Below are 19,298 nucleotides of genomic sequence, written 5' to 3'. Positions count from 1 at the left end.
CTTTTGTTATCAGTATATATTGAGTATTACAATTTTAATAGTTTTTCCTTCCTTAAAATATATATATATATATTTTTGCACCATCTGTATATATATATATATATATATATATATATATATATATATGAGGTTGGACAATTAAGTTCCCAAACTTGTTGCAAAGATGTTGCTCATTTTTTTTGATACCAGAGGGATTATTCATTAATAATTTGTACCAATTGGACAATTAACCAAGATTACAATTTGGAAGTGCTGAAAAGACTGTGTAAAAAAGTTAGACCACCTGAACTTTCTACCAACAATTCATGGCTCTTGCATCACGACAATGTATCAGCTCACATGGCACTGTCTGTGAGGGAGTTTTTATCCAGTAAACAAATAACTGTATAGGAACACCCTCCCTACTCACCTGATCTGGCCCCCAGTGACTTTTTTTGTTACCTGAAGATAAAGGAAATATTGAAAGGAAGACATTTTGATGACATTCAGGACATCAATGGTAATACGACAACAGCTCTGATGGCCATTCCAGAAAAAGAGTTCCAGAATTGCTTTGAAAGGTGAGCTAGACACTGGCATCAGGGCATAGCTTCCCAAGGGGAGTACTTAGAAAGTGATCAAAGCGATATTCAGCAATGAGGTATGTAGCACTTTTTCTAGGGTGAGTTCGCAAACTAAATTGTCTGACCTCATGTATCTCACAATTCTAATTTAATTTTCCATATATGTGAAACTTTTGAAAGTTCAACATACCATAACAGTAGTATCTTAGCTCATGTCTAAAGTATATCCTGAGCAGGGATAATTAGGATGCTAGTACTAAGGGCAGAAAAACAGAAATTTAATGATCATGCCAGTTTGTCTCCATTCTTTTACTCACACTAGTCCACAGTATTGCTGAAAATGCAATCAAAATGCTTAAAATACTGTCTTTTCCTAAGACCCTTCTTGGCATTCACTCAAATATTAGCTTCATTTTTTTTAAGGTTCCTTTTTTCCAAGCATTCTTATCTTTTATTAAGATTTCACAAGTTAAGGTATTTTTCAAAATAAGAGAGCAAGACTAAATCCAGACAATTATTTTGTCTAATATTAACATGAATATTTTCCTTTATTGTTTCTTTTTGCACCTTTTGCTATTACTCTTAATAGTCACCCTAGTAAGTAATTTTACAAGATAATACTTGTGCCAATTCCACCAAGGAAACATTATAATGTAGTTAACCACTGTCTCTAGATCAATATATTGCTTAATTTAACCAAGATTTCAAGATAGTTTATTAAATATATCTGTAATATAGATAAAATACATGCAACTAAATATAAATATTAGATATATTAAAATATATTGAAATTATTATTAAATAAGCACACCACTGAACTTATAAAGATTTGCTCAAGCATTCCTCCAAGGCAAGTTTGCAACAACTTTTTTCAAAGACATATGTAATTCACTGTAAATCCATTTTTTCTTGGCCATTCTATAAAGTCACTCAGTGAACACTAAAAGTCTTTTATAAAAACATGGTTTCAGCTTGTAATGGATCCCACAGTGAGCTTCAGATTGGTTAAGGGGAGACTGTTATTCTCTCAAAGCATCATGTTGGCCTCTCCTACTAGTGAGACCCATGGCCTGAGGCAATGACTGTTCTCTCCAAAGGAACCTGACAGCACTTATGAGAAGGTTTGTTCAACAGCCTGCACAACAAAACAGTTAAATCATTGAGACACTCGGTCAGCCTATGCCTTCCTCATATTGGTCTAGTCACAACCCTGGTCAGAGATCATACGAGGTCAGACAATTAAGTTCACAAACTCACTGTACAAAAAGTGCTACATACCTCATTGCTGAATATCACTACAGTCACCTTTGAAGTACTCCCCTTGGGAAGCTATGCACTGATGCCAGTGCCTGGTCCACCCTTCAAAGCAATTTTGGAACTCTTTTTCTGGACTGGCCATCGAACTGTTGTATTACTGTTGATGTCCTGAATGTCATCAAAATGTCTTCCTTTCAATATTTCCTGTATCTTTGGGAAAAGAAAGAAGTCACTGGGGGCCAGATCAGGTGAGCAAGGAGAGTGTTCCAATACATTTATTTGTTTACTGGCTAAAAACTCCCTCACAGACAGTGCCGTGTGAGCTGGTGCATTGTTGTGATGAATTGTTGGTGAAATGTTCAGGTCGTCTAACTTTCTCACACAGCCTTTTCAGCACTTCCAAATAATAAACTTGGTTAACTATTTGTCCAGTTGGTACAAATTCACAAGGAATAATCCCTCTGATATCAAAAGAGGTTAGCAATATCATTGCAACAAGTTTGCGAACTTAATTGTCAGGCCTCATATGTCTTCTAGCTAATACTAGTTTTTTGGTGAAGGGACAGGGTGGAGGTGCAAGATGTAAAAGCCAGGGGCACATCCAATGATACCCTTGTTCATGCTGAAATAGTGCTCAGGATGTTCAACAATGCTTATTGTCAAGAGACAAACTAGGGTTAAAATCAGTTTTGATATCCAAATTCCCACGTGAAAGCTTATTGCATAAATACATGATTTTCTCAATAAAGTGAAACATTCTTTATTTGTGTATATCTGACTTTACATTGGTTACCCACTTCCTAGAATCACACTTACTCCTTGGTAATATTTCACACTGAGATTTTCATTCTCTTTGTAAAGGGTTAGAAATAATCGATGTGTAAAATGGAGGTTTGTTCAACGGCTGTGAAGTAGATGGCCATATGCGTCTGGTTTGTGCCTCAGACATGCCTGCTAGTAATGACACAGGGCAAGGAGAGTGTGAGAGTGAAAGGCACCAGCTTAAACCACACCAGACAGTTCTTACACCTTAATTTTATGAGTAAAGTCATGTGTCCTTTTAGAGCTTTAATTTCTACGTCCGTAACATGGTCAATCCCCCCCATATACTCTCTCTCTGTCTCTCTCTCTTTCTCCTCTTGCCTCACTCTGTTTCCTCATGGAGAAATGGATTTCCTACAATGTAAGACAGGCCATTACAGGTTATTAGTGTCTCTGTGCCTCACTAGATAAGCACCAAGAACTGAACTTTTTCTTATTGACAGGTCCTAACAGTCACATTTTAGGGAAGAGAGCATGAGGATTCAGTTTTACGTCTAATTCAAGTTCTTGAATACAGCTTTATGAGCAACGAAGTGCTCAGAGTATTTCAGTTCTCACCTAGCTCTTTAGTTCATTGCTCAACTGTCCAGTCTCTGGATTGCAGGGGGGTGAATGAAGGGGCTCCCCTAGAATTTCCACCACTCATGTGAGCAAATTAGTTTTATATGAGTATGCCAATTACTTAGATTGGAAAAATTGGAAAATTATACATTTTATATATTCAGAATATTGAAATATTACCTTACTTAGTGAGTAAACTGGTCTAGTTTGCTAAATTCCCTAATTTATAACTTATTCAGATATTATGAAAATAAAAACAGTACAGCCATATACAGCACGCAGTCAGGATGTCATTGTTTTATTCAAATTAATTCAGTAAAGATATTGGTTAGAGTCAGAGTACTAAGAGTGTTTCACTACTAACCAAAAGGCTGCTGCTATTCATCATAGAATGTCAGTATGTCTTGGGTTATAACGTAGATGACTCTTAATCAGAATCTTTCCTCCTACAAATGCAGTAATTGAGGTCCAGTGAGGTTAATGAACTTGCCTGAGTCACCTAGCTAATGAGGTGAAAGTGAGAGAAGTAGAGCCAGGGCTGATAAAGCTGAGTGAACTCAAGCACATGCTACACAGTTCTGGGAGCATGTAGCTAAAAGATTGAATAGGAAATGCAATGATTTAATTAAAGCAGAAGCATTCAGATTAAATATTAGTAGATTCCCATTTTTCAGGATGCACCTTTTTGTAGTAAAGCTTTAAAATTCAAAACAAATATATTTCAGGCATGAGAACCTGAAAGCCATTTCATATGGCTTCCTTAACTTGGAAATTCAGCTGTTTATTTAGGGGTGTTGGAGGTGTCTGAGTATGATAAAAATTACAGTTAAGTCACAGAAGCATTGGGACATTTAAAATCTTTGGGTTGCATTTTAAGATAACTTGAATGTGTGTATTTTATTTCTATGCCCCAGTGACTTATAAGATACTTGGGAAAGCTATGAAACCAATATTCAGGCACTTTAAGATTAATCAAAGCAAAACTCTGAAAGTGAATGAATGAAAAACATAAAGTGGTTTTTGTTCCTGGAGAAGATGGAGCACACTGATATTTACTACACACTTTCTGTAATGGAAGGTGACTTAACAAGAGGCAATTTAGCCATGATAATTTCCTTGCCCCACTTCTGCTGAAAATGTTAATCACACATACTGATAGGAAGGGTAAAACACACTCTGCAATGATGGAAACACTGAAAAACTAAACGTTAAGGAAGAACTATACACATTTTGACATTTTATTTAAAAATTTAACCTATATGCTAGTTACATTACAAAATCCCTCAAACTTATTATCTTACTAATTTAAATTGAGGTAAAGGTCATTAACAGGGGAAGTATGTTTGTTATTTCAACTAGCATCTTAGGTTAATTTTACAGGGCAGTAAATAAACTATATATAATATTTAAATAGTTTAACAGCTGTGCTGACCTTAAAAAAATTCTTAGAAATTAACTTTTGATGGAAGGCTATACTGTCTATGGGATACTTTAAAAGCAAAATTTGAATATTTTCTAAATGCACAATAATTATTAGTAGGCCACTCTTCATTGGTAACAATAGGAATGAGTATTGCTGAGAGAATAAAAAGAAATGAAGATGGATATAGGAAGTGGGATAGAGAAAAGAAAAAAAAAACTTCCAAAAGACTGCAATCATGTGTTAAGCCTTGGAGAAAAACTTTCTCCATGAGAAAATCTGATTCTTTGTGGATTCAACCAATAATATAATTTCCTCTTCAGTCTTAAGTCTGTTGCAGATATATACAGTTATCAGGCAGTCAATCAACTCACCAGCCTGGCCAGTTGACATAAGAGTACTGCAAAAGGGGCTTAGAAACAGACATATAGGACTTTATGCCTTGGGTTTGTCACCCGAAAAGTAACGGATCCATACTATTTTGCAACATTAGCCAGCATTCCCAGGTTCACCTTCCCTTACCCAACTCCATAATTAAATGAAAGAAGAAATTTAAAAAATCTCCTTATGGTGTCAGGTAAGCTGCTATATTTTTGTTTTATATCATGAAGTTATCATTTATCTCCCTATATTTTTGGTGTCTGTTTCTCCCACGAGAATGTATGAGTGAAAGGTGAGAGATGATTTTTCTCTTCTTTAACATTTTATCCTTAGTGCTTAGTTAGCACAGCACCTGACATAATATATATGTAGATTTTTTTTAAATCAATGAATAAATATTGAGCATCCTTATCGTTGTGTTTTTAGGATGTCTATGGGTTTTCATTTTGTATTTCTGGCATTCAAATGGATACTGTTACTTTGTCCAATTCCATCTCCTGGGAGACTGTATCTGGTTTCCAGGCCCTCTTGTTTTATAACAGATTGGCCTCTTCAGTAAACAACCTTATCTGCATCTACAAAGAGCCTTGATACTTTCCATAAATCATAAGGTTATTGATTGATTCTTTAATGAGATATGTCTTATATGTTGACACATGCCTGACATTGAACGGGGGCTTTGCAGCACTCCTTAGAACTCGGCTGTTGTAGACATGGATGGCTCAGGAGAGCAGGGACAGTAGATTCAGAGAATCTGTTAAAACTTTTGTTTTCCCCTATTTTTTATCTCCTTGTATCCCCAACATTTAATCTAAAGTAGCATATATTGCAACTTATATTTACACTTCAAGATTTGCAATCAACTTTAAATATCCTTCTGTTTTTTGGTCTAGGAAGCATGAAAATGAGACTAGATATTCTATAGGGTCTTTAGACATTAAAATAACCTCAGCTTTATCTTTCACTACATCAGTCATTCATCATTATATAAAACTGATGTTAGATTGTACACATACGTAGAGATTTTAACAATTTTAAATTGGCCCATTATTTTTATCTTATCTGAGTATGTATAGATTCATGTGGTGAAGGGATTTTTAATTGTCTTTTGAAAGTATCCATATTTTTAGCTCAGCAACTATTTTTTTTTGTTCAAATGTACAGTAAGGTTCTTTGGAAAATGCCATCTCTGCATCTTTGCCTTCTTGATAACCAACTATCAAAAATTTATATGAAATAATAACTTAGTAAGCTCCAAGAATTAGGAACAGGGAAGGGATAAAAATACGGTTAAGAGTGGTACATGAAATATGTAGTGGGGTACTGTAATAGAATCTGAGTAAAGTAAGACTTGGATAAAACATCAAAGATAACTATTCAAGAAAGATTGTACTGTCACAGATTCGTAAGGAGTTATAGCAAAAGAGGTGGAAACTAAAGTCTGCAATATGTTGCATGCCAAAAGATGTGCTTTATTTCTTTGCTTACTTTCTATCATGGCCTTTGGGAGAAAAAGTTGAAAAAGTTAATAATATTGCAAGGAAATTCAGACCATGAGAAGCATCCAGTTTCCATCCTGCTTCACAGCAAGGAATGCATTTAGACGTATCTGAGAACCATTCAGTGTTTCAACCTCAGGCAGGGCTTCTGGACAGCAAACAGAGAAGAGAGCTGGAAGGACAGCAGGGGTAGCTATTTTTTCCACTTGTTCGGACATGACAATATTTATTTTTAAATGCCAACAGACACTGCATAACCGTATTTCTGCCACCTTAGGCAAGCGCATATTTCACAGTCCCAGGTATCGGCCATGGAGTCTAGGTCTCTCTAATGGACAGGGAACTTCTTGAAGAAGGTCAAAGACTTTTATTTTTTAAATCTAATTCTATTCCAAAAATAAAAAGACAGACAGAAAGAAAGATAAGCAAGGGGAAGATAATGATTTATGTGACTAAGTTATTGTCATTGTCAATTTTCAATTCCCACTTAATTTTATAAGGCCTTGCACATAGCAAGCAGGCAATACATGTTAAATAAATTATACAACAAACCAATACTGAACAATATTTTAATAAAACATAGACAATTTTATAGTCAACAATATTCCTTGATTCAGAGGCTTTTAAAACTCTTAAAATAGGCAGAATTAATGATCATATGCCATTTTTTAGACATGAAAGTTGAAGAATGTAAATATTTAACTGAAGTCACAGTATTATACCTCAGATCACAGCCATAGAACTATAGTTAAAAGTATAAACTAAATCAAATTTGTTATTCTTCATAATGTTGCTCTTTCAGAACAATTTCTTATACAAGTGCCTGTCCTGGACACCACAGAATGCAAGCCCCATCTTTTTTTTTTTTTTTTACCTAAAATTCTCAATTCAAGAAATGTAAATCTCTGCACTTCAATTTCCTCACTGCACTGCCTTTCCTTTAAAATATATGTATCCTTTACCTCATCTGTAATAGGGATCCAAAGGGGTCATGTGCTCAACTAATCGCTCACTTATCACAGAGAGGGCAGCTCCTGAAAGCAATAGGTATATTTTACCCAATCTTTGATAAATCCTTAATTTTTAACCCAGGTATAAGCAAAAATTCACTGAATTGTTCATTATAAATTTTCACTTAATGTTTGGCATAAATGCTTGGTAATAACGGTTTGGGTACAACAATGAAGGGCGGCAGTGGGGAGTCTGAGAGGTTTATTTTAGCAATGGTGCAGGGGGCTCGTCTTACCCTGTGCCTCCCAGGACAGTTCCAGGCTATTACATCTCAGGCTGTTGTTGAATGACTGAGGAGCTAGAATACGGCATTGAGTTTCCCCACCACAGGTAAGCATAACGGAAGCCACAAAATGTATGTGAGTAATCATGGTGGATTCAGTATGACGAAACATCATTTGACCCTCCTTGCATTGAGAGGCAGTGGCTATCCTCTCCCCTTGAGTCTAGGCTGCCTGAGATTGCTTTGACCTACGAGTATACAATAAGAACACTATGAAGCTCTCGGTCTAGCCCTCAAGAAGACTGACAGCTTCTGCTTTGGTCTTATGGAGATTGAAGCTACATGCAAAATGTCTGACTACCTGACGGAGAGGCCCTGAGACTGCATGGAGAGGGAGAAGGGCTCAACAGAACCCAGTTTTTCTTCTGTCCCCACCTAGATGCCAGGCATTTGAGTGAAACTGACAGAGACCTTCCAGACCAGACCAGCTGTCAGCTGAATAGCACCAACTTTACTCGGTTATGCCATGGGGAGTATAAGTATCACCCAGTCAAAACCTTCCCAAATGCCTAACCCACAAAAACTATGAGATAATATAACATGGTTGTCATTTTAAGCCACTATGATTTAGGCTAGTTTATTATGCAGCAATTAATAACCAGAACAATGACAAAGCACTTTGTGTCGTTTTCCACAGTATAGATAACCTGTTCCTTGTACCCACCTGGGAGAACTCTAAACTGCTTTTTCAAAGCAATTCACACAAATCTGTAGAAAGCTGGAGTCCTATCCTGACATCAGACTTTGATGACTTCTCTAAATAACAAATTTCTATTGCATTAATAGATATATCTATTATATGTTTGATCTCCCAATTGCCTAATGAACAGATAGAGTAATTGTGGGGGATGAAATAAAATAATGTGGATAAAATTCCTTTGTGAAATACAAAATACATGCCAAAAATAAGGTTATCACTACTGTCAAGATTTCATGAAACATTTTAGACTGGGAAACATTTAATCTGAAACCAGGGGAACTAAAGTATAATGGTGACGTTGTAAGAAAAACACTGCTGAAACAAACAACCAACCAAACAAGGAAACCTTAAATAGATCTGAAGGAAAAGGTGCCTTCAGAAAAACATTTAAGATATTCACATACCACAAAATTCGCCATTCTAAGGTGTATACCACTCAGTGTTTTTTAGTACATTTACAAAGTTGTAAAACTGTCACCACTACTTCCAGAACATTTTTATAACCTATAAAGAAAACTCGTACCCAGGAGTTATCTTTTAGGGATAGAAAAAGTTGATGCTGGTAATTAGAAAAGTAATCATTTAGGACAAACACATAGATTAAAATATAACAGAAAAAAAAATTAAAGGGAGTTGCCAGCAGGGAAAGGGACAGAATGTGTGTACAGAGAAGAGTTAACAAAACAGGCATGAGACTGCTATCATTCAAAAGTCCTGCTTCAAGGGTTGGTCCCTGGCTTGCTTCTGGGAACCTGACTGGTAAACAGTCACCCACACTGATATGATAAGAGTGTCTCACTAGGTGCAAACTATACAAATAAAGTGATTTATACTGGTTCTTACTTGGTACATAATAGCACAAAAGTACCTACACCATTCCCCAAAAATAGGCACTGAGTCTCTAATGAGCTTCTCTGGTGGAATTCACTTCATACATGTTGTCACAACTAGTTGCTGGAGGAATTAAGTGCGTCTTGTGTGACTCCACTGGGAGAGGACTCTTGAAAACACGTGCCTGGTTCCCAAAGTAGCCTTAGAAAAGCAAAGAAACTTAAGTCTTATCTGCTATAGAGATTCAAACTGTATATATACAGTTCATGGAAATTGATTAGAAAGTTCTTCTAGGTTTGCCTAACCAAGGAAATAAAATCAACATTGGAAGAACAAATGTTACAACTACATATTGAGCAAGAAGTTGTTTTAAAAAATCCCCGTGATCACAAAGTGTTTTTCTTCACACCCAAACCCAGGTAATAAAGTATTAGGTTTTATGAAAATCTTCTATAAAATATCCCATCGTCAAATTAAAAATAAGTAGTTTGAACATCACCAACTTCTTTATGAAAGGCTGTATTATATGACAACACATTACTTATTTGTAACAAGTAAAGATTCATCAAGAGAGAGCTTAATGAAAAGACACAATACAATATGCCTATGCTTAAAATTATATAGACAATTGTTTTCTCATTGAAGAGGGAAGGCCATAGAATTGAAAAAGAATCCTGAGTAAGAAATGTTTTCCCTTTTCTTCTTTGGTGAAAAGAAGCAGAAACACAACAAAAGACAGAAAACTCTCAAAAGCAAGCTATAAATATAAGGAAGTACAGTAAGAGCTCAAGTTTATAGGTGATGGCTAATGGAAATATTATGAATAATGAAATGGTCATCTATAAACTGGTAACAATGTTAGGGTATTCTAAAAAGGTAAACATAATACTTAACAGCTGAAAAAAGAAACTATTGTGATCTAAAGTATAGCTTAAGTTCCATGTCTGATAAGGACAAAATAACATAGTCTATTTCTAACTTCAAACTGATTGTGAATTTCATAAATACCAACTCTAAAAGTCTATTTCTCTAAATTTTGCTTATACTTGAATCCTTTTTGTTTATTAATATCCCTTAATGATTGGTTATCTCATTTCAGTGTTTCTATAATCAAGTTTATTTTAACTCAGAAATCAATGTGGTAAATCAAGCTCAAACTCTTGCCACCACTTGGAAATGACACATATGACTTACATTCATCTCTTATTGTCAAAACAATTCTCATGCTTGCATGTATATTCTAAGGCACAGGGAAAATGCAATTCTACTATCAGTGTAGAAGCGGGAAAAAGAGTATTTTGAAAAGTCCTAGATTATTATAACCCATTTTGAGAATCACTGAAAGATGTTATCACATCAAATCACTTAAGGGACTGCAGTGGTGGTATTTGGCCATCCGAAGAATACAAAGACACACACGGAATACCCTAGGTTGACTCTAGTATGCTCATGATCTTATTGTTGATAAAATAATAATCATTCATTTAGTAAACATTTACTAAAACCCTACCATTGGTTAAATATTATGCTAAGTGATAAGATTTCAATGGTGAACAAGGCACAATAGCTTGCTCTTAAGTTTCTAACAGAAGTCTACTATTTTTCATATAAACTTTGAATACATTTTTGCCTTCATATATATATATATATATATATATATATATATATATATGCACATGCATGTGTGTATATACACTACCTTTATAAAGTTGTTTTTAAAATGTGTGTTATAATGGCAGATAAGGACACACAAACAACGAACATATGAGTGTTTTAAAGGTACTATAAGGTTATTTACCAGATTGTCAAGGAGTGAAATAACTGTGCACACACACACACACACACACACACACACACAAATAAATATTTAAAACTTATCTCTAAGATGTGTCTCATTAATTATTGTCAGTGCATCATATATGGGTTTTCGCTTATGAACAGAAATAATTAGATAGTTTAGATTCAACAATGATCCAAGTTGTGTTTATGAAATATTAACCAACCATTGAACACTGAATTCTCACACTACTACAGGTAAGGGGGAAGGGTGCAATGATTTATCTGTTTATTTTAAACTTAATTTTGAGCCTTAATTTTATGCAATGCTTAATTTGATATGCTTATATAGGTGAGGAGGGCAAGGAGTTAGGCATCCCAACAAGCACCAAGAACGTTAAGTTTTCTCCATCCTCCTTGGATGCAATCATTAAAGCAGAGCTATGAGAGCATAAAGAACGAGGTCTGATATAATCCTGTGCTTGTTTGTGCGAAAGGGAATGATAAAATGGCTATCCCTAACTTGACCTTAAATTCATGGAGCCTTAAGAATTAAGGAAATACAGCAACAATAGAAGTGATTCTCACTACTTGCAATGTTTTCTTTCATTTAGTGGCTATTCAATTGCTGTATCCCACATGGCTTCTCTCTGTCCTGTATAAACCCTTCCCCAGTAAACTATGAAAAAAAAACAAGGCAAAACAAAACAACAACAACAAAAACTACCTGCTGAGCTGGTAGAGGCACCATAGAAACCAAAGCGTGTTCTTATGATATGAGAAGACTTGTCAGTCTATACAATCAGAGGAGAGTACAGGGCTGAATGCTGGGTAGCTTTGTGGTGATCTCATTCTGTTTGTGTTCTGAACAAAGTAACCTTTCCTTTTAGGAAGACTTTTTCCATTCCTTGTGGTCCTAGTGGGGGTGTCAGTCAAATTATTCATTTCCCTAGGCTATAAGGACGGTCATCTAATACAGGCCTAGAAAATTCTAGTGCCTCAGTCTGCTGATAATTGTTATTAGTCCATTGACCAGGAACCCAAATATGTTCAATTACATTGTTTTCTAAGGCTGGTAGCCTGCTTACCAAGAGTAAGACAAACTTTTCCCTCTAGGCCAGTGGTTCTCAACCTGTGGGTCGTGTCCACTTTGGGGGTCGAATAACCCTTTCACAGGGGTCACCGGGTACTTGTATGTGGGTGTATCTGCATGTGAGCCTGGAGACCGATAGAGGAGTGGTGTCTTGGTTCCTAAGACCATCGAAAATATGTGTTTTCCGATGGTCTTAGGCAACCCCTGTGAAAGGTTGAGAACCGCTGCTCTGGCAACTTACTTGAGTGATAGGAAGCTGGAACTGCCAATTGTCATTATCTCTACCAGGTGGATAGAGACTATATACAAAATTAATCCAAGTGGGGACAAGAAAGATTTCTGGTACCACTGAGACCCTTTTTCCAAACCTTGAGGTTCTTTATCCATTCTGAGCTATTCCCACATCCTTCCCAACTTCATGAATCAGAGCATTTACTTTTTTGCATAAATTTGGGTTCCTGACAAGGATAAAATTTCAATATTTAAAGGAATAACCAGATGTAGAGGTGTCTACAAAAGATATTGCCATCCTCTCCATAGAGCTTTAAAATTTCATGAAAGCATGATGCCTGACCATTTTCAAGGGGTAACTTCTGAGCTGCTCCTTATACCAGTCATAGATACCACCTCTGGGACACAGAGAGAAATAATGCAATTGAAAACAGATGACTTCACAGACAAAGCCCAGAAAGGGAGAGGAATACAAGAGTGAGTATCCCTGTATTGGGGTAGAAAAGAAATCGTGAAAGAAGATAGCAACAATTTAAGATTTGGATATAATCAACCAAAAGCAGCACTGGAGAGTGTTTGAATCATAAAATTCTCATACTTTAGGCTATTGTTTTTTCTCTATCCATGATATACTATTAAATACTTATTTTCAAAAAAAAAATCCCTTCTGAAACATCAGGGCCAGCATTTTGGCAAGAAGTTTTCTTTTTTTTTATTATCTTTTTTTGCAAATGCTAGAGCCAACTGATTTTGCCTTTGTGCCAGAAATTCTTTTTGCCTTAGGGATACATAATGAGCACATCTCTACTAAAATGAACCTGAGGTTTCACATTTTAAAATGAATGTTTCTAATACATAGAAATAAACTCAGTTAGTTCTGAGATTTCCCAAGAGATCTTAACAATAGATATTTTAAATATTAAAATATTACAATTTTAACTATATTAGTAATGGCAGGGCTGATTTGATGTTTTTCATAAGAACTGGACCTCAAAATTTATTAGTTCCAATTAGTTTCATCTGAAACAACAGAATGAAACGTTTTATAAGCCACCTAAAGCTCACATCTTTCCAAAACCTTTTGAACCATCTCTCTATGTTGTCACATTTTACATATTGTGCACCTGCTTTTTGCCAAGAGAGAAAAACAAAAACAAAACAAAACAAAAACACTACCTTTTCCAGATTCCCTTTAGCAAGGAACCTAAGCTATGTGACCTTAGTTTTACCAACTTCACTTGACCTCCTGAGATGTGGATGTGGGAGAATCATCTAGCAGGCAGGGTGGCAAAGGTTTCTGCCACTTTTGGAGTAGCTCAATATTTAAGGACTCATAACCATAGGTGCAAAGTTTAAAAATAGAAAGAAAGGATACATATGAAAATGCTCAGTGTATCTCTATGTGCTACATAAATAAAATGCAGTGTTATTTTGGTTGTGATTATTACATGTCCTTAAATAATTCTAACCTGTGACTCTCCTACATTTTTGCTTCTTGTGTTGCTTAAAAACAACAAAACAAAATATGCATATATTTTATTAAAATTCCAATTACACTGTTTTTAAGCTTTTTTTCCCCTCTATCATCTATTTTTTATAATGGATATTACTGGACATAGAAATAGGACAAAATTATCCCAAAGGTTTTTAAGTTTCATGTCTGAAACCGTTCAGTAAAATGAGGAACAAAGAATGCCATGAGCTAACAATGAAATGTTTTCAGCTAACTATGAAAGTGAGCAGGGCAAGAGTGACTCTGACAATATCATGCATCTTAAATTCAGAAACACGCTATGCTTCTTCCCAAGAGGATGCCTAACTAAATGGTACTAAACAATGAAGATATCTAGTAATAGGGTGCACTGATACAGAAACATTACAGTGCATGTAAATGAGAACAGTCAGCTCCTAGAGGACCAGAATCGTCTCTCTTTATAGAAAACACACACACACACACACACACACACACACACACACACACACACACACACACACACACACACCAAGAGCAGCAACAGCAGTAGTGGCAATGGTATAACAAGTAACTCATCAGGTAACATAATACAAATATAGTAACTGGAATTTTTGATTCTCAATCGAGTACCTGAGACATGTTTCAAGAAAATTATATTGATAAGAGATTATACGAGTTTTAAAATGAAAACTATTTCTGGAAGTGTTTTTGTTCACATGTAAAATAACATTAACTTACCTTCCAATTTTCAAGTTCATTAAATGAAAGATTACTGCACCAATTGCCCTGCCAGCCCGTTCCCCGCCTCTCTGGTATCATAATGCAAACACCTTCTCTATTGCAAAACTATTCTCTGCTTTTCTGTGCCTGTTTCCAACTAGTTTCTGCTTTGAGAGGGTGAGCTACTGTTTTTTTTTCCATTTACAATGAGAAAGCTCATGGAGATTACATTGGATCTCTGAAGTTAAAGTGCCATCTTGTGCCAAAGGAAAGCATCTCTATATAGACTTTTAAAAATTGTTAGCTAGACACATGGTCATTTTCATATAATAGAGATATATCAAAAGCATATAAACTCTCAATATTATATTGCTCAAACATTAACTTGTTAATGAAAGTATATATCTGGCTTTGTTTTAATTTGTTAGCAATGGTACGCAAAGCTTTGTCTGGGTAGTTTAAAATCACTCGTTCTGCATGCCTGCAGCTGCCTTCTACCTCTTATTATTGCAGTAGTATCAGCATAAAATGGATGCTGGAGACCTCATTCCTTCACACAACAATAAAGATTATTTAAGACTTAAGTAATAGTTCTTTAGTTCTTTCAGGACCAAGGGCAAACCCCCGTCTCTCTAATATGCTTGTACTGCCTGTACCAATCACGCCACTTGGAACTGATCCATTCTATTTCAAGAATTTAAATGGCAGCAATGCTCAAAACATTGTACCCAGGAGGGAAGGCCAGTGCCAGCATACACCATGCTGCCAATGCACAGTCAGAGACCGCAGGAATTTCATACAGCAAACAAAATGGTTTCCTGCCTTTAGCCTGACAGTTTTTAAAAACTGTCTCAGAGGACTGGACAGAGGTTTTATATAGTACTTGTCATGCTGACAATGCCGTGATGCTAACAGGACAAAGGATCATTATTGATTTAGTATTCTAATTCCTTAAACTAATAATCTATAGGGGGAAAGCTTTTTAAATGAAGACTCTAGACCATACTTCTAAAGGATATCAAGTAATATGAACCATGAAATTATAACGCAAACCATGGTCACCTTTCAGGAATGAGGAAATGTATCTCTCCTATGACTTCAACATGATGAAAGAAAAAGTTATTAGACACACTAAAGTGTCTCGAGTGTGAACTCAAACAGAATTCCAGGAAAGCCTGCTTTGGGGGTTGGTAGATCTGATAAATACTTAGATAATTAAGAGGAGATAGTGTTCAAATATAAGGCTAACATAACTCAAGGGATCAGTTAAATAATTATTCTTTCTCTTGAAAAATATCACTTAAAGGATGACTATGTTATGCATAAGATTCTTCCACTCAAAAACATGCCCTCAGTCATTTTTTTATCCAAATTTTATAACATTTAAACTCTTTGAAATAGCTTTTCTTTTGTTTTTAACACTGTCCTTGGAGGAACCATAAAAAGGAGTCACCACATAAAGAAAAAAAAACATATCCTTGAGATAATTTTTGTCATTTTTAGTACATTAAAAAATACTTGTTGAGTTTCTAAATAGCCCGACCTTACATCTAATTCTGCTCTTTGTATTGGAAGTTGTCAGAGGACATGATAAGACTCTGGAGGGTTATTGCTAGTATTATAAGTCTCTGCTAAAATATAGTAATAATTTTACTATAATATCCAATTTTGCCCTTTTCTTTAAAGCAGTGGTTCTCAACCTGTGGGTCGTGACCCCTTTGGGGGTCAAACGACCCTTTAACCAGGGTCGCCTAAGACCATCGGAAAACAAAAAGATATTTACATTATGATTCATAACAGTAGCAAAATTACAGTTATAGAGTAGCAAAGAAAATAATTTTATGGTTGGGGGTCACCACAACATAAGGAACTGTATTAAGGGGTCGCAGCATTAGGAAGGTTGAGAACCGCTGGTTTAAAGACTTATCAGGAAGTTTTACTTTTTAATTAATTATCTTAATTAAACAATTATTTTATGTCTACAATTTGACATGAGTGTTTTAAAAAAAAATTCAGTCCTCACAACAACTGAGGCCCAGGGTGGTATAACAAATTTCCCAAAATTAAGAACCTAATTTCGGTTGGATGTAGCGCGTAGCTTTAGTTTTATTTTTTACACCTGCTAAAACCATATTTTCAAACCGGTTTTCAACAGCTATGGCAAACAAAAAAAGAAAAAAAATTGTTTCCGTTTAATTTTGGTTAAAAAAATTGTTTCAGTTAAAAGCATTGCAGCATTTCAATAGATGCAGTATGCTTATATGGCACATGTGTAAGTTAACTAACAGAATATAAACACTCATAGTGGTTTTTGTTCAATTTTCTTCCAACAGTTAATTAAATGGAATGTTATATTAGGTTCTCCTGCTAAATATCACAGACCCTGAACCCATGAGTTAGGTTTAGTAGATCAGCTGTCCCAGGGCCTCGCTCAGTATTACTTTGTCCCATTACAAAATGGCTTTCCGTTGGACTTGGCCAGTTTGTCTCACATAGACCAATGTCTACAGTAGAGACCATAGCTAAAGTGGCAATATTAATAACACACAGGACCCCTGAGGCAGCACTAGAAACACAATCATCTTATAAAACACATGTTCTTTACCCTTGTCCCATTTTCCATTTCCTCTCCATGTTTCCACACCTGTTTTTTTCTCTTTTTTCTGTTGGGGTGGGGTGGGGGGTAAGGTTGTGACAGTGGAGATGAAGATCATTGTCTCACAACTACAAGATCCTTTTAAAAGAAAAAAAATCAATTTATGATTTATATGCGGAGGTACAGGCACTGCTGTGTTTTCTTACAGTAGACATTCTACATGCTACATACTACAAATAGTGTAGTGGATTAGGCAAGAGTTTGACTGACGGTTATAGCAACTTCAGGTCTCCATTTGACATGAGGTCTTTGAAATGCATGACAAAGTCTAGTGGTACCTTAATAATTTAAAGAATAAAATCATGCCTCTTAATGACCATCAACCACTCATTTTTCCCTTTTTCCTGACTATTTTTTGGGCTCATCAGTTGCACTGGAGGACATGACACTTTGGAGAGCAGTAAAGTCTATCGAGCTACTAAAGACTTCGACCACGTAATTGATCTGTGTGTGTGTGTGTGTGTGCATGTGTGTGTGTGTGTGTGTGTGTAGCCAGATTTCCCTATTTAAAAAAGTGAGAAAAGGCTCTCTCTCACACTCTCTCTCTTTTCCTTGTATACATAAACTCACACACACACACACACACACTCAAATATATTTATGATTTATACAAAGTATGGGGAAGGGTATATGATTCAGCTTAATTTGTTTCTATTCAATAGCACTGACAATATAATATGTTGAATGTCTGACTATTTCCAGGGTCACAAAGTAAAGAAGCAGAAAATGAAAGCCATTTCCAACATGCCCATTCTCATATACTATTATTGATTGTTTTGAATCTGTCTTCACCCTGACCCCAACTACTGCAAGGGAAAAAGTATCTGCCCTTCTGAAGCTTCTAACACAAAAAGGTGAATACACATAATCATACACTTGAAAAATGAGGAAAAAAAGATATACTTGTTGCCTGTCTTGCCTCTGGATACGATTCTATCAAGGCAAGTGGCAACTTCTCCTGACGATGCCACCCACACCTCCCCTCCTCTTCTCATTCAAATTGGCAAAACTAAAACCCAAAACTGAAAAGTAAATTTAAAATAAAAGCCTGGAGTAGAAAGACCTGTGTATTGCGCAGAAGTGTGACATGTATTTTGAGTTCCCCTCAACAACTGTCAAGTCCTCTCTGACCTGGAAGGACTGGGATGGTGTCACATTCTCAGAGTGAACGCCAGGGAAGCATCCTCCAGGAGTTCTCTCCCTCCCTCCTTCTGTGGCCACTGTTTGGCCATGGCCTGACACTGGCCTAGATACTGAGGACAGAAAGGTGAGGAAGCCAAATCTCTGCCTCCATGTTGCTTACAGTACAAGGCAGGAGACTGCAGGAGCAGAAAAATATAGTGGTGTCTCCAGCCTAGGGCCAGGAAATAGGAGCATGAAAGGGTGGAGGGGCTAGGGGTCATATGAGCCGAGTCAGAGGAATAAGTAAGAGTTATCTCTATGGAAAGGGGACTAGTGCTAGGCCAATAAAGGAAGGGGACACTTCGTGTGCTAAGGGCCAAAGGTCAGAAATAGTGGGGTATATGTAAGTAATAAGGAGGAATTGGGGTTGGTACAGACTTTCCAATATCAATCTCCAAGAACGCACACTTTGATTTATTTTGTGTTTTTCTTACTATATTTCACTGTAAAATATATTACTCTTTATAGAGTAGGAGCCTAATAATGATTCTTAGTTTACCTTACATCAGACGTTTAATACTGTCAGAATGGGGTCTGTCTTTACTCTTTTCTGCAGCCTCAATATCAGAAGTCCCTTCCTCACTGCTTGCTCCATGAAGCTATATTATACGGTATCTCATGAAGAGTATAGGGTACATAGAGGTTCCTAAAATTGTCATAACCTGATTTATATTAAGTCCAATATTAAAAAAAAATTCCCTTCACGATGTTACCTTCCAGTAAACCACTGGAAGAACTTCTGTCTAATACTTATAAACATCTAGGCTTAGTAGATTTCTAGATAAACATTTAAAATCATTTCTCCTGAAGAGGATCTGATATTTTCTGCAAGCAGAAA

General features: G+C 36.0%; 1 long non-coding RNA gene across 1 annotated transcript in view; it reads right to left on the bottom strand.

The window, feature by feature from the left end:
* Positions 1-14,703, bottom strand: part of LOC109375855 (uncharacterized) — an 83,708-nt gene extending 69,005 nt beyond the window's left edge. Inside the window, exon 1 of the long non-coding RNA XR_002122662.1 lies at positions 14,641-14,703. This is a non-coding gene — a long non-coding RNA (uncharacterized LOC109375855). The remainder of the gene's footprint in view (positions 1-14,640) is intronic.
* Between the last annotated feature and the right edge of the window lie 4,595 nt (positions 14,704-19,298).

Source organism: Hipposideros armiger, unplaced genomic scaffold (genome assembly GCF_001890085.2).
Source record: "Hipposideros armiger isolate ML-2016 unplaced genomic scaffold, ASM189008v1 scaffold_994, whole genome shotgun sequence".
Lineage (NCBI taxonomy): Eukaryota > Metazoa > Chordata > Mammalia > Chiroptera > Hipposideridae > Hipposideros > Hipposideros armiger.
Note: the sequence above shows the minus strand (reverse complement) of the source record. Positions and strands in the feature narration are given on the sequence as shown.